This window comes from Apium graveolens, chromosome 5 (assembly GCF_009905375.1).
Source record: "Apium graveolens cultivar Ventura chromosome 5, ASM990537v1, whole genome shotgun sequence".
Classification (NCBI taxonomy): domain Eukaryota; kingdom Viridiplantae; phylum Streptophyta; class Magnoliopsida; order Apiales; family Apiaceae; genus Apium; species Apium graveolens.
In genome coordinates, this window is record NC_133651.1 from 171,501,070 (window position 1) to 171,514,468 (window position 13,399).

A 13,399-nucleotide genomic window follows, 5' to 3' on the forward strand; every position below is an offset into this window, starting at 1 on the left:
ATTTACATTTATTTGATTATCTTCCTCAGCTAACAGAAGTGTTTTATGAGAGATCCATTAAAACTACATTTATTAAGCTTGTAAACAAAAAGTTGTGCTGCTGAATTTATTATAGCTAATCACTTGTTTGATTATATTATAGCAACCTCAAGGTTTATATTAATAAAATGATATATTCCTCGAATTTTTTCGTGTCTATTTTGATTCCGTATAATTAATGAAATGAATCGAAAAATATTGTAGGTATCGTATTCAACCCCCCCCTTCTACGATACTTTAGGACTAACACCAAGACCTTCATCTACTTTCTTTGGCTCCATTTGAGATAGAAACCCAGAATAGAAACATTCATTTTCTATAGCTCTTCTACTCTTGACTCCACTATCCGGATCACTAAGTACCAAATTCTGAGGATGATCTTTACTCTATACCTTTTGTCTTGGTAGATTAGTTCCTGATGACTCAGCATTTCCAGAATTGTGTTGAGTCTGACTACTGGATCCTTGTTGTTCTCCTTGTTATGCTCCCCTTGAGTTGTTTCCAGCTTGATCTCCAGAATCTGAAGCTTGAGGACTAGTCCCTGAGATAGTGTGACTGTCATTACATGTCTCATGACCATTACCTTCAGAATCTGCACCAGAATTATGATCATCAGGATTATTTCCATTGTCATTGTTATCTGGAACAACTTCAAGTTCATCTTCTCCATCAAAAAGATCTTCAACATCAAGATTATCACTATCATATTTCTTCTGTATACTTGGGAGCTTGGCGTCATCAAATGTTACATTAAGGCTATCCACAACCTTTTGATCACTAATCACATACACCCTGTAAGCTTCTAACTCCAGAGAATAGCCCATAAAGATACCTTCTTCATCTTTAGTGTCAAACTTGCCAAGATGCTCATCGTCCTTAAGCACAAAGCACTTTCCTCCAAACATGTGAAAGTATTGCACTGGTGGTTTCTTGTTGGCCATGAAATCATAAGGGGTCTTCTCATACATCTTGTTGATCAGGGTTCTTGCAATATCCTGGGGTTTTAAATTAGTATGAGTCTCTAAAATTTGTGATTGACTTTAATTGAGTAATGTTTTGACAATGTGAGTAATTGGTATGTGCTTGATATATGGAGTAATATGGACTAACCAATATTTGCACCCTCTTTTTTCTGTGATTCCGAGGAAGGAATCCGCTTAAGGAGGGTAGATTATAATGACCCGGACTTTTCAAAATTTGTTTATTATTATTAAAGTATTTTTCTTAAAAATAAAGGAATAAATTTTAATATTTTATTCCAGTTTAAATAGTTTTTAAAATTTTATATATAAATTCCGGGTTATTGTCATGTCGATGTGTAAATTTCTTTCTAAACAAAAGTTCATATATTATTTCTAAAATCTGGATTTATTGGTTATGCGATTAAGTGGTACGTGTGATTTCGATCATATGAGTAGCTGGGATAATTTATAACTATTATGTAAGTATATGCGAAATTTCTTTGAAATTATATGTGAATGATTTTCTGTAATTATGGTTTATATATGCCAAAATGGTGAGTTTTAATTATTAATATTCTTGGAATGAGTCATATATTATTTAGATATTTTACAAGTGAAATATTGATTGTTATATGATTTTATAAATGATTTACATAATTATTTAATAAATTTTCTAATTATTTATTAATTATTTGTGATTATTCAAAAACCCACAACTTCAACGGTGTGGGGAAACTACAAACTGAAATATTTCCGAAAAATAATTTCTAGACTAATTTGGTAATTCCGAGCACTTTTCGTGTTTGGATTTTTTCAATCCGGAGTACGGTTTATCTATAAAAGATTCCGGGTCGGTTTTGCGGGTATTAAAATACTATTTTATCGTCTCGAGAAATATGCAATCCTATCTTATCTTTTCGTAATACGTGCAACCAAAAGCGCTAAGCCCCAAAACTGTATTAAAATCCCGGTTTTGATTTTTATCCTAAAATGGGGACCGTTTGTATCGGTTTTTATTATTCTTAACAATTACGTATTGGAGTTTTATATCCGACATGGTCCAACGGGGTCCTAATTTCTTGTAAATAAAAATAGCCTTCATCGGTCCCTATTTTATACAGAAAAGAAAAATTATACAGTAAAATTTCATATTTATCCAGAGAAATGAACCGTGTTCTTCGTATTCTTCGCAATAGAACGAGGATTTGAAGACGTTATTGGAATCCGATGAAGGTTTATGAATATCAAATCGAAGCTCTCGACGAGACGGTCGTATCCGTATCATATACATCGTATAAGGTCATCTGTTTATTTTATTTATTTATCGATGAAGGTGTATTAAGTTTTTTATTTATTTTGTTTTTTTGATTGATTATCATTCCTGAGATCTTAAGGATTGATTTGGTATATAAACTTGTTGTTTTTGGTTTAATATTGAGTGAAACAGAGTTCTTGGTTTTTATAAAACTTTAAATCGATTTTTTAGTTTAATCCTGAGTTCCTGATTATTCTTGATGCCTTGAATCGAATTTGGTTTAGTAATGAAGAAAATCAGAGGTTGGCCGGAGTTGAATCGGTTTTTGATTGATTTTGGCCGGAATTCAAAGTAGAAGGGTGACGTGTGTTGATTCTGAGTTGATATTGATTCCTGGATCTATTTAGAATGGAATAGGAACAAAAACCATGTCAAACGGTGCAATTCAGAGCTAAAACGAGGCTTGCCGGAATTGTTTAAGGTTGCCGGAAACCTCACCGGTTCCTAGATTTTCCAGATTTCGGCGGGCTGTTCTTGGCAACCCGGAACATTCTTGGCGACCCGTTTTGTTTATATCTTCAACCCGGTTTTGATCCCCCTGAATTCAAAAGTCATTTCTGAAATCTGTTTTTACAAATTTTCTTTTTAAAAATAAATCAAAATTCTATTTTGAATTTCTAAAAATCATTTTTAATTTCTAAATTAATTTAGTTAATTATTTTAATAATCAACTAAATTATTTTAATTTTAGAAAATTATTTTCTTTATTATTTCCAAAAATTCAAAGTTTGATTTAATTATTTATAATTTATTTTAGTTATTTATTTATTAAATTAATTAATTCATTCATTCATTTAATCAATTAATTTTATATATAAATGGTTAAATAAAATGTAATTATTTATAATTAATCCAAATAATGATTTAAAAATCATTTTGAGCTTTTAAAAATTATATAAAGGTATTTAAATTTAATTAATATCGTTATTAATTGGATTATTCTTATTTTATTCGTAATAAATAGACCGTTCGTTTGTTTAATACGAAACGAGCGCGTCTAGACTTAGAAAAATATTCTTCTTTTATTAAAAATACTTTCGAGACATAAAATCTTTCATTTTGAAAGGTCTCTTGATTTAAAAAACATTTCTTAGTCACGTAACTCTTAAAAAGTTATATTTCGACTCGATTTCAGTCTTAAACATGCCGAGTCGAATGTTGTAATAAACTGAGTCATATGTTATATGAATTATGTGATACGTGGAATAGGTTTTACATGTTATATGAATTATGTGTTGATAAGAGTGTTAAAAAACTGGTTTAATCATATCTTCTGATCCGTAATTGGGATTCAGACGAAACGAAAAATGATTAAAAGCTTATATTGTCTATTTCAATATTTTTATAATAAAATGATTCAGTCAGAAATGTGAGTATAGGTCATTGGATATGAATAATGTGATTATATATGATCTGACTATTTATTAGTTGATGATTATGTGAAGAATATGTGTATTTATTGTGTTAAAAATATAAAAAGTGAATTGAGTAACATAATGTAGTGTTCAGATTGATATTAGAATTCAGCTTGATTGATTGATTATGGATTGAAATAGAATAACAAGGGGATAGTCTAATAAATAGACGAGATAATGTCAGAGTTTCGACATGAATTATACAAGCGTTGGTTTATAGAATATTGTGTTTAAAATAGGTTGACTATAAGATATAGTCAAAGCATGAGTATGTGTTGGCTGATAATTGGTATTTCAGAAGAATTATGTGAGTTGAATTTTGATTACGTGTTAAGAGTTTATCAAGATATGTGATCTGTATATGCGAAGGGGATAGATACGGGGTTTGATAGTTATAAGTTAAAGTATTGTGTTAAGACTATTTAGTGATTATAGTATTGTGTTATTCTAGTAAAAGATCTGAACGAGATGCGCAATATCGAGGACGTACAGAAGGTCAAATGGTATCGCAAAGTGAATGAGGAACGAGTAGAGAAAGCAATGATGTGCTGTAAATAGATGATAGTTAGAGGTTATCGGGAAGTTGATATGCATAGATTGTTAAGTATAAAGTATGAGACTGAGCTGTGAGTTAAGAATTGAATTTAAGGCAAGTTTCCTAAATTCTTTTCTCATAAATGTTGCATAAATTGTGATGTTTCTTTCAAAATTATGGTATCAGGTTTATATTGTGAACTACATCTGGTAAACCTTTACTTCTGAGAATGAAACCCATGATTCCTTTCTTCCTTCAAGTTCTGAAAAGCCAAAAATTTTATCATATCCTATGAACACATACCCTACGATACAATATCACTTCAAAATCATCAGATAGCTTTCATTCGACAAATACACACTCCTGAATATTTAAATTTGTTTTATGAACACCAAACCTTTATTATTTCAAGGTTAAAACTCTTATCGTATATAATTTGATTATCAAATGCAAATGTTGCTTTTAGTTAAATGTTTTATAATGGTTGACTATGATCCTGTTTATAGAAATGAATGTTTTTATTAAATTAAATTATTAGAATTGGATTGTTTTTATAAAATATGTGGACCAGATTCGTGGTCAGACTAGATTTGTGGTCAAATATAGGCCAATGTGTGCCTTGGATCCAGTTTAGAGATCAGGACTGTGTCCCATGTTCGAGGTTAGCGCGTGACGACAACAGCCTAACCTTTGGTTTTTGGTTAAAATGAGATAAGTCCAATTAAATAATTCCTTTGAATGATTGAATTTCCAGTTTTCAATTGATGCAAATACTACCCTGAGATTGTGAACTCTTGTTAAACTATTTCGAATTATTGTTGTTATATTGGTACTTGCTGAGCATTGTTGCTCACCCTTTCTTTTCTAATAACCATTTCAGAAAAGCTAAAAATGAGTTGCTCTAGTTTGATAGCATTTAAGGCTAAGGTTAGGCGAAGAGTAAGAATGGTTAAGTTATCAAGAGGTCAAAGAAGGTATCCAGGGAATTGGAGGAGGAAGGTTCAAGTTAGAGTTGTAGTAAATCAGGTTTCTAAATAAAGTAGTAGTGATTCTTCTTATCGAAGATGACTTAAAGTTGTAAAAGATGTTGTTTATTAATAATAGTAGTTGGTTCTAATTTCAATGTTGTAACTTGTACGCGATCCTGTTTTAAGAGGGTTAAACTGTTTTCTTTTAAATTCTTTTCAATTGTTCAAGTTTTTAAATTTTTTGATTTTATCATCCTTTCAAAAATACAGGTTTTCAAAAATGTTTAAAAAAGTGGTTTTGGTGTGATGACGTCAAATCTAGACCCCCGGATTTGAGGGACGTTACAGTTCTGTTTTGAGTATAGCATGCAGTGTTAACAGCTTCAGCCCAAAAGTAGGTAGGAAGATTGGATTCATTAATCATAGTCCTTGAAGCTTCAACCAATTTTCGATTATTCAACTCAACCACTCCATTTTGTTGTGGAGTCCTTGGTGCTGAAAACTGTCTTGAGATACCCTTCTCGACACAGAAATCATTCAGCTTTGCATTTCTAAATTCTATTTTATTATCTGATTGTTCGTACAGGCACTCCAGCTTCTAACTCAATCTTGTTAATGTGATCAATAATCATATCAGCTGCTTCATCCTTTGAATGTAAGAATAACACCCACGTGTATCTGGAATAGTCATCAACAATCACTAAGCCATATATCTTTCATGCAATAGACATGACATTGACAGGTCCAAACAAATCCATGTAAAGGAGTTGTAGTGGTTCAGTGATGTCAGTCATTGTCTTCTTCTTGTTTCATGCCCTCTTTGACTTTCCTTTCTCACATGCTTCACAAACTCCATCTGGACTGAATTATATCTCGGGAAATCCTCTCACCAATTCCCTTTTAACCAAAGAATTTTTGGTCTTGAAGTTCAAGTGAGAGAGCTTCTTATGCCATAACCAACTTTCATCTGGAGAAGCTTTACTGTAGAAACATATATCTTGACCATTTGCAGAATTATAGTCAGCTACGAACAAATCACCCTTTCTAACTCCATTTAGAGTCATCTTCTCATTCTTCTTATTAGAGATCAAACATTTATCCTTCGTGAACAAAACTTTGCATCCTTTGTCGCAGAGTTGACTAATACTAAGGAGATTATGCATAAGACCTTCAACCAGAAAGATTTTTTCAATGATGACATTGTCAATTTCCAAACAGCCATATCCTATAGTATAACCTTTGTTGTCATCTCCAAAAGTAACTACTGGGACAGCTTTCTGAACCACCTTTGATAGCAGGGCTCTATTTCCAGTCATATGCCTTGAACATCCACTGTCCAGAATCCATATGACCTTCTTCTGCTTAATACCCTAAAAACAAAGATGATTAAGTTCTCTTTGGTACCCAAACTACATTGGGTCTAGAAGACTTAGAAGCATTTGAATATTTGACATTTCTCTTAACATAATTGACAGGCTTAACAGTTTTTACTTTATCATTGACTGTTTCCTTGTCACTTTCAGAAGCACCAACAGACTTGCTCTCGGACTTGGTGATATGAGCCACTTTCCTAGCATTCTTATCATGATCATTAGATGTATTATATGAGTGTGTAGAATCAAGATAAGTGTTCATGAAAGATATGACATATGGCATTCAAACAGATTTATCACACATAGAAACTTTAGGCATGTTGGGCATGTTATGCACATAAGAATTCTTAGCATTTTCTACTTTAACCTTTCTACAAGCATGAGTAAGGTGACCAGCAGAACTATAATTATTACATAAATTCCTAGGACCATTAGTTCCTATCCTGCCATTTCTGTTTCTATTCTTCTTAGTCTTGGAAGTGAAACCTAGTCCAGCAAAAGATAGTTCAGAGTCACTAGTAACATACTTAGGTTTCTTTGCCTTTTGTTTTCTTGAGAGCTCGAGATCCTCAACAAGCATCACATGATGAATATAAAGATTATATATATCAAAGGGCTCAACAGTAACTTTCTTGAATAGAGGTTTCTTAGATTCCTTAAGAATGTGAGGTATATCAGGGAGATTAACAACTTTCTCTACAGGGTCATTTTCAACTAATCATTTCTTATAAGCTTTTCTAAGTTCATTGTAGTCTAGACCTATCCCAACCTTTCCACCTACTACTTGATCATCTATGAGCTTCTTAGTAAGATTTGCAGAATCAGTAAAAGCATGCAATTTATTTTCTAATTATGTCGTGTTCCTTAGGTCTTCATCTGTCTCAAGGTTATTCTAACCTTAAGCTCTAAATAAGCATTGTCTTGCTTAAGGTTTTCCACACTGACCCTATCTAGAACTAATTTATCGCTTTAATCTTTAACTTTCTTTAGTTCTACTTTAAAGTCTTCGACATTAAGCAGAGTACATCTTAGTGTAGTACTCACATTTTTATACACTTCTTTTACGACATCATGTTGTTCAATGCATTCCTTAGTATTGCACCTTGCCTTAATATAGTGATGAGAAACTGCATTTCCATACACTAGGACATTCTGCATGAAGGCGACATAGTGTTCATTCTCACATAAATTATCAGGAGGTAAAGCTCGAGCAGTTGGAAATTTTACCTGAGTAGAAGATTCTTACATCAATTCTAGATTTCCATATTTCTCTTCTTCATCATCGGTGTCATCCTAGTTCTTCCCTTCAGCTATGTAAGATTTCATTGGATACTTCTGTTAAGTAGCATTTATGTCCACTTATTATGTCATATAAAGGCTTGAATTGATGTTTTTGTACTTAAGTTATTTGTGTATTTGATGTGTTTTTGTAGTGTTTTTGTATTTCAGGCATAATTAAAAGAATCAGGAGATTTAGCATTGTTTTGGTGCTAAATTGGTGTTAGGAAGATGTCTCAAGAGTTTACTCGTAGATCGCCAACTCAAACTATGCAAGAAAATAAAAATAATGATTGTTTTCCAGAAGGTCAGCGCCCCCGCGTTGTAGTAGCGTGCGGTCGCGTGTTGAGTGCCATTTATGACACTTTATAATGCTCCATAAAGCTTTGAATTAGTGTTCTGTATTTGAGTTGTTGGTGTTTTTAACGTGTTTTTGTAGTGTATTTGTATTTCAGGCATTTATCAGGAATACAAGTGAATTAGCATTGGTGGGATGCTAATATGGTGTTAGGATGGTGTCTAGAATAAAAGCTCAAGAAAAGACCAGCTCAATTCAGCAAGAGAAGAAAGAAATCAGAAATTTCTCTAGAGAGACGGCGCGCCCGCGCTGAAGTAGCGCGGCCGCGCCCAAAGAGCAGAATGTCAGCGCACCAGCGCTGGTCAAGCACGCGGCCCCGCCAGGTCGGGAAAATAAAAACCTGTTTCTTTTGGAATTTTGATCTGTTGGACTTCTACTCTGCATGGGCTGCTATATATACATAACTTATATTCCTTTTTCATAATATACGTATTCTTTGCCATTATTACAATTCATAATATACATAAGTCTGGTACATCAACAGTTAAAAACCTAGCTTATTGGTAGTTCCTACCTCAGCTACAGCGGCATCAATGCCTACAGGAAACTGCAGAATGTTTCCTATCCGCTCACGAATTGGGAGCTTGGTCCTGTTCATCTTGTCTATCTGTTGTTGTGTGATGAAAGAAGAAAGCAAGGGTGAGCAACAAGCCCACCGAAATAATATGTATAATAATTAACAATATATGAGCATTCTCATAGTACTCTTGAAAGTCTTGGTCAAGAAGAAATGAACCAAGTTTGATATCTTAACGCGACCAAGTCGCAAAATATTCAGTATATATGTATATATACTTTTCAAAATTTTGGAAATCCTCTTCCATGCATAATATACATAGAGTTCCAGTTTATAACTGTATAAAAATATTGTTGCAAGGTGATCTCATATATCTAACCTTGTCTCAGCATTTTTCTGAAAATCTTTGTCATGCATAAGACAATGATTAACTAGATATAAGTTGAAAAGATGAAGTTATAAAATACTCCAATATACTTATATCTTTTCCGAATACTACTTGAACTACCACCGTTCAAGTTATAATCAGTTTCAAAAGTTCATCACACAGATGAGACTACAAGATAAGACTTTAATAGATTCAATCTTTGAAATATCATTTGAAAGAAATGAAGTTACGAGATACTTCATTAAGTCCCGATATATATATACACCTATATATATATCTCTCATACACTCCTTGAAAACCTCTGTTATGTAAATTATAAATAGAGTTTTAATATCCAACGAATTTGGAAAGAAGAAAGCTTTGGCATAAACCCGATATCTTGCTGATCAGGAAAAGATACCAATTAAGTAACCTTTTCTACTAGTAGATGGATGAATCCCCCACCGGTCATCACCCTGGCCGCATTAGGACCTTGTGCTGGACCGCCACCCGGCCTGTTACGCATTGATGGACTGCCACCCAACCACTTACACTTTGATAGACCGTACCCCGGCCTGTCGCTTATGCCGACTCAATTAGATGGACTTACTTCCCGAATGTTGGGCAAGTAATCAAATTCTTTTATCAAAACCGCAACCTCGTTGCGAATATAAAATACACCACTGTTAGAGTGAAATCACGCACTAATATTCACGCAAGTATACGCGTTCGCAAGTAATATAGAATACTTTCTAGTTCGTTCCCTCAGAGACTCGGACTAAGTTATTGTCTAATTTAACTCACTCACCAATGTATGATTACTTCTCAATGTTAAGATAATAACACTTAAAATTGTTGATTAAATATTAACTATAATTAACTACTTAATTAACCACTTAACTAACACTGCAATTTATCAATAATAAAACACTCATGAGATCACAACTTCATTATTACTTCCTTCTATAGCCATAGTTATTACCTTTAGCATGTGACAGTGATGATATTAATCGAATAACACAAAACTGATAAAAGCCAACTTTCATTGTACTAATACCATTCTACCAAACATCCACAATTAAGATAGAAATTGAATAGTCATCAATTATGTTGAGTTCCTATATGTCTACAGAAATTGACAACACAACGATTTAAGCACAAGTTACTCCTTTTGATTACATAGGGCAAATAAAACTGTTAGAGTTACCCACTAATCATGCACAACGTACATGAACCTATGCTAGCATGGCAAGTTCTAAACCTCAAGATCCACTGTTGCTTCACAAGAGATTAACACCCTATCTTATATGTTCGCGACGCACATAAGACGAATACGCACAACCAATACTAGATATCATGCAATCATCACACACTAAAGTATTAAACAATTAACTAAAGAATTCCATAATAAATCCATTGCAACCCCATGATCACGATTAGCCCATAATAGAACTTATCGCCATCATGGGTTCATATGAAATCATGATAAACGAACACAAGAAAATAACAACTAAACTAATTATATTAAAACAGAGTACGTCACAAGAGTAAATAAGTCAAAGCAAGAAAACTAGCATCCAACATTACAACGAAACAAGAATCACAAGAATATATGCTTCCTCTTCGTTGCTGTGTGCTAAATCGGTCTTCTTCCTTATCTTCTTCGCTTCTTGCAAAACACAATCTAAAACATAATCCCCTCTTAATACCCTGTGAAAAACGTCTCAAATCTACTTATATAATAGTCCCATAAAACTCAGATTACATAGAAGTTGGAAGCCAAACAGAAGTAGAAGTCTAAAATAATATATTATTTTCCCCGACCCTGCGCGGCCGCTCAGCATTTCTGCGCGGGCGCGCAAGGCTGCTGCGCGGCCGCTTAGCATAGCTGCGCGGGCGCGCAGGACCCTACTGGAAAATTTCCAGGTTTGCTCCGTTTTTTCGCCGTAATCTGCCCGTTCTTTTCCTCTCGCAATGGTGAACACATGCCAAGGCTTATTCTTGATGATTCCTCCTCCGAAATGCAACTAATACCCTGAAATGCATAAACACTAGAAAAACGCATCAAATACACAAAATACTTGATTTCAAGACACCAATTTAAGCCATTTTAAGACGTTCTAAGTGATATAAAATGCCACTTATCACACCCCCAAACTTAAATCGATGCTTGTCCTCAAGCGTCATAGACTCAAAAACAAATAAAAATATGCATGAATGCAATCTATATGAAAATGCAACGATCCCCCTTACTATAATTAACCAATCAAATTGTCACGTCTCAACGAATGCAGTTAGACACTAAAGATCAAGAAACTCATGCAAACGGACATACCGCCAGAAACGTGGTGTGTGCAAATGCTTAACAGATATGCTTCGGAACTAGACCAATTACTATGACTAGACTTTCCTCAAGGCAATCCTACGATTATACAAAGAATAAAAATTCTAGGCACAAAGTGATATACAACACTACAAGAACTTTAGAGCTTACTACGGAATCGTGCTTTTTATTTACAACGCAAATGCTTATTTGACCGTGCAGTGAGTGAGGTCCACAAAAGACTTATACAATGGTATCCATGTAACGAGCGTTAGGTTAGCGGATCCCAGACTCTAAAAGCCTTAGGTCACTAGGCACAAAGTCCCCTAAGAACTTAATAACTCGAATACCAAAGAGCCCACTCTTGATCAATTACGCAATTTTTTTTTTTTTTAATTCTGAGCAAGTGCGTTTCGCTCCATCTTGCTCAACCCTAGACTACTCGCATAACATGCGAGCCGGCTACTAGCCATTTGACGCCTAGTCACAACTAGCAACAAATTCCATTTTTACTCCATTTTTTTTTCTTTTTCATGCCTTTACCACTAAGAACCTATTATCAAATTCTAAGCATAATAAATAGATTATCCTCGAAAATAATCAGATCATAAAAACAATCTAGTCCTTCAGCATTCTCTAAGACTTAGTGACAATACAAGTGCTTCTAGCATGCATATCAATCTACACAATTTAATATCACTTTAATGTTATCACTACACTCGCATCAATATCACAATTCAGTCGATAAATCATTGCAAAAGGGATCATGGTATATGCATGAGCTATATGATATGACAACAAATAAAGCTATAAAAAAAACTATATGGCAAAAATTATGCAACTATATGAACTAACTATCATGAATATGCAACTATATGACACACACAAAATATTCCTTAACTACCACCCCCAAACTTAAAATCTTCACTGTCCCCAGTGAAGGTAGTAGAAAGGAACACAGGGTATACCTACTCGGAGTCATTATCATCATCACCCTCAGTGGGTGGAGTATCAGGCGGCGGGTATGCAGAGTCCTCACCAAAAACTGGCCACTGGATATCAGCTCCAAGGCCTCGAAAAGCAGTCCCTAACGCAAAGGTGAGCTCCTGAGCAAACCTGCTCTGCGTCTTATACATGGCATCCATCCGCCGTGAAAGCCTCCTATACTGGGCATCACCCATCCCAGCACCCTCCTGAGCTCTCGAAGAACTAGCCTCACCACGCCCTGGCCTGGCCATAGTAGCACCTCGTGCTGGACGCCCTCCTGGAAGACGATAACCCAGCCCATGCTCCTCAGGCTCACCACCGGTCCACTCCTGCATCCCATTCAGAGTGCCAGAATCTATAGGAGCTGCTGGCAACTGCAACTGCTCATGAGCCGGCCAGTTCACTCCTACTGCACGGCATAACTTTGTAACCGTGGATGCATAAGGGATGTTCATATGCTTTGCTCCCCTCAAAAACTTCAGAATTCCTTGGTAGATAAACTCACCAAGGTCCACATAGTATTCCTCATTCAGAATTCCCCACAACAACTGTGCTCTCTCAACTGTGACCTCGTGTGCATGTGAAGAAGGCAAGATATTAGCACATATAAATGCGTTCCATGCACGGGCATACCTGTTCATGGCGATCGCCGGAAAGTGACGATACTCATTATTGGCTGGACTGCGGTTCCAAACTGTGCCCGGTCGACATAGAGTCGCACAAATCAAATCCAAGTCAAAATCCTCAGCAGTCTTTTCATTCCAGTTCTCCTCCTCGGGCTTCCTCTCTCGCTGTCCAATCACTCGGCGAATCGCCACAGGATGATAATCAACCGTCAGCCCCCGAACTACAGAAAACCCATTCTTTTTAGCCTTCGCGTTCGCGTAGAACTCGCGAACAACACTCATCGGTACTGCTTCGGGTGACTCACAAAAAGCTATCCACCCCTTCTCTACAATCAT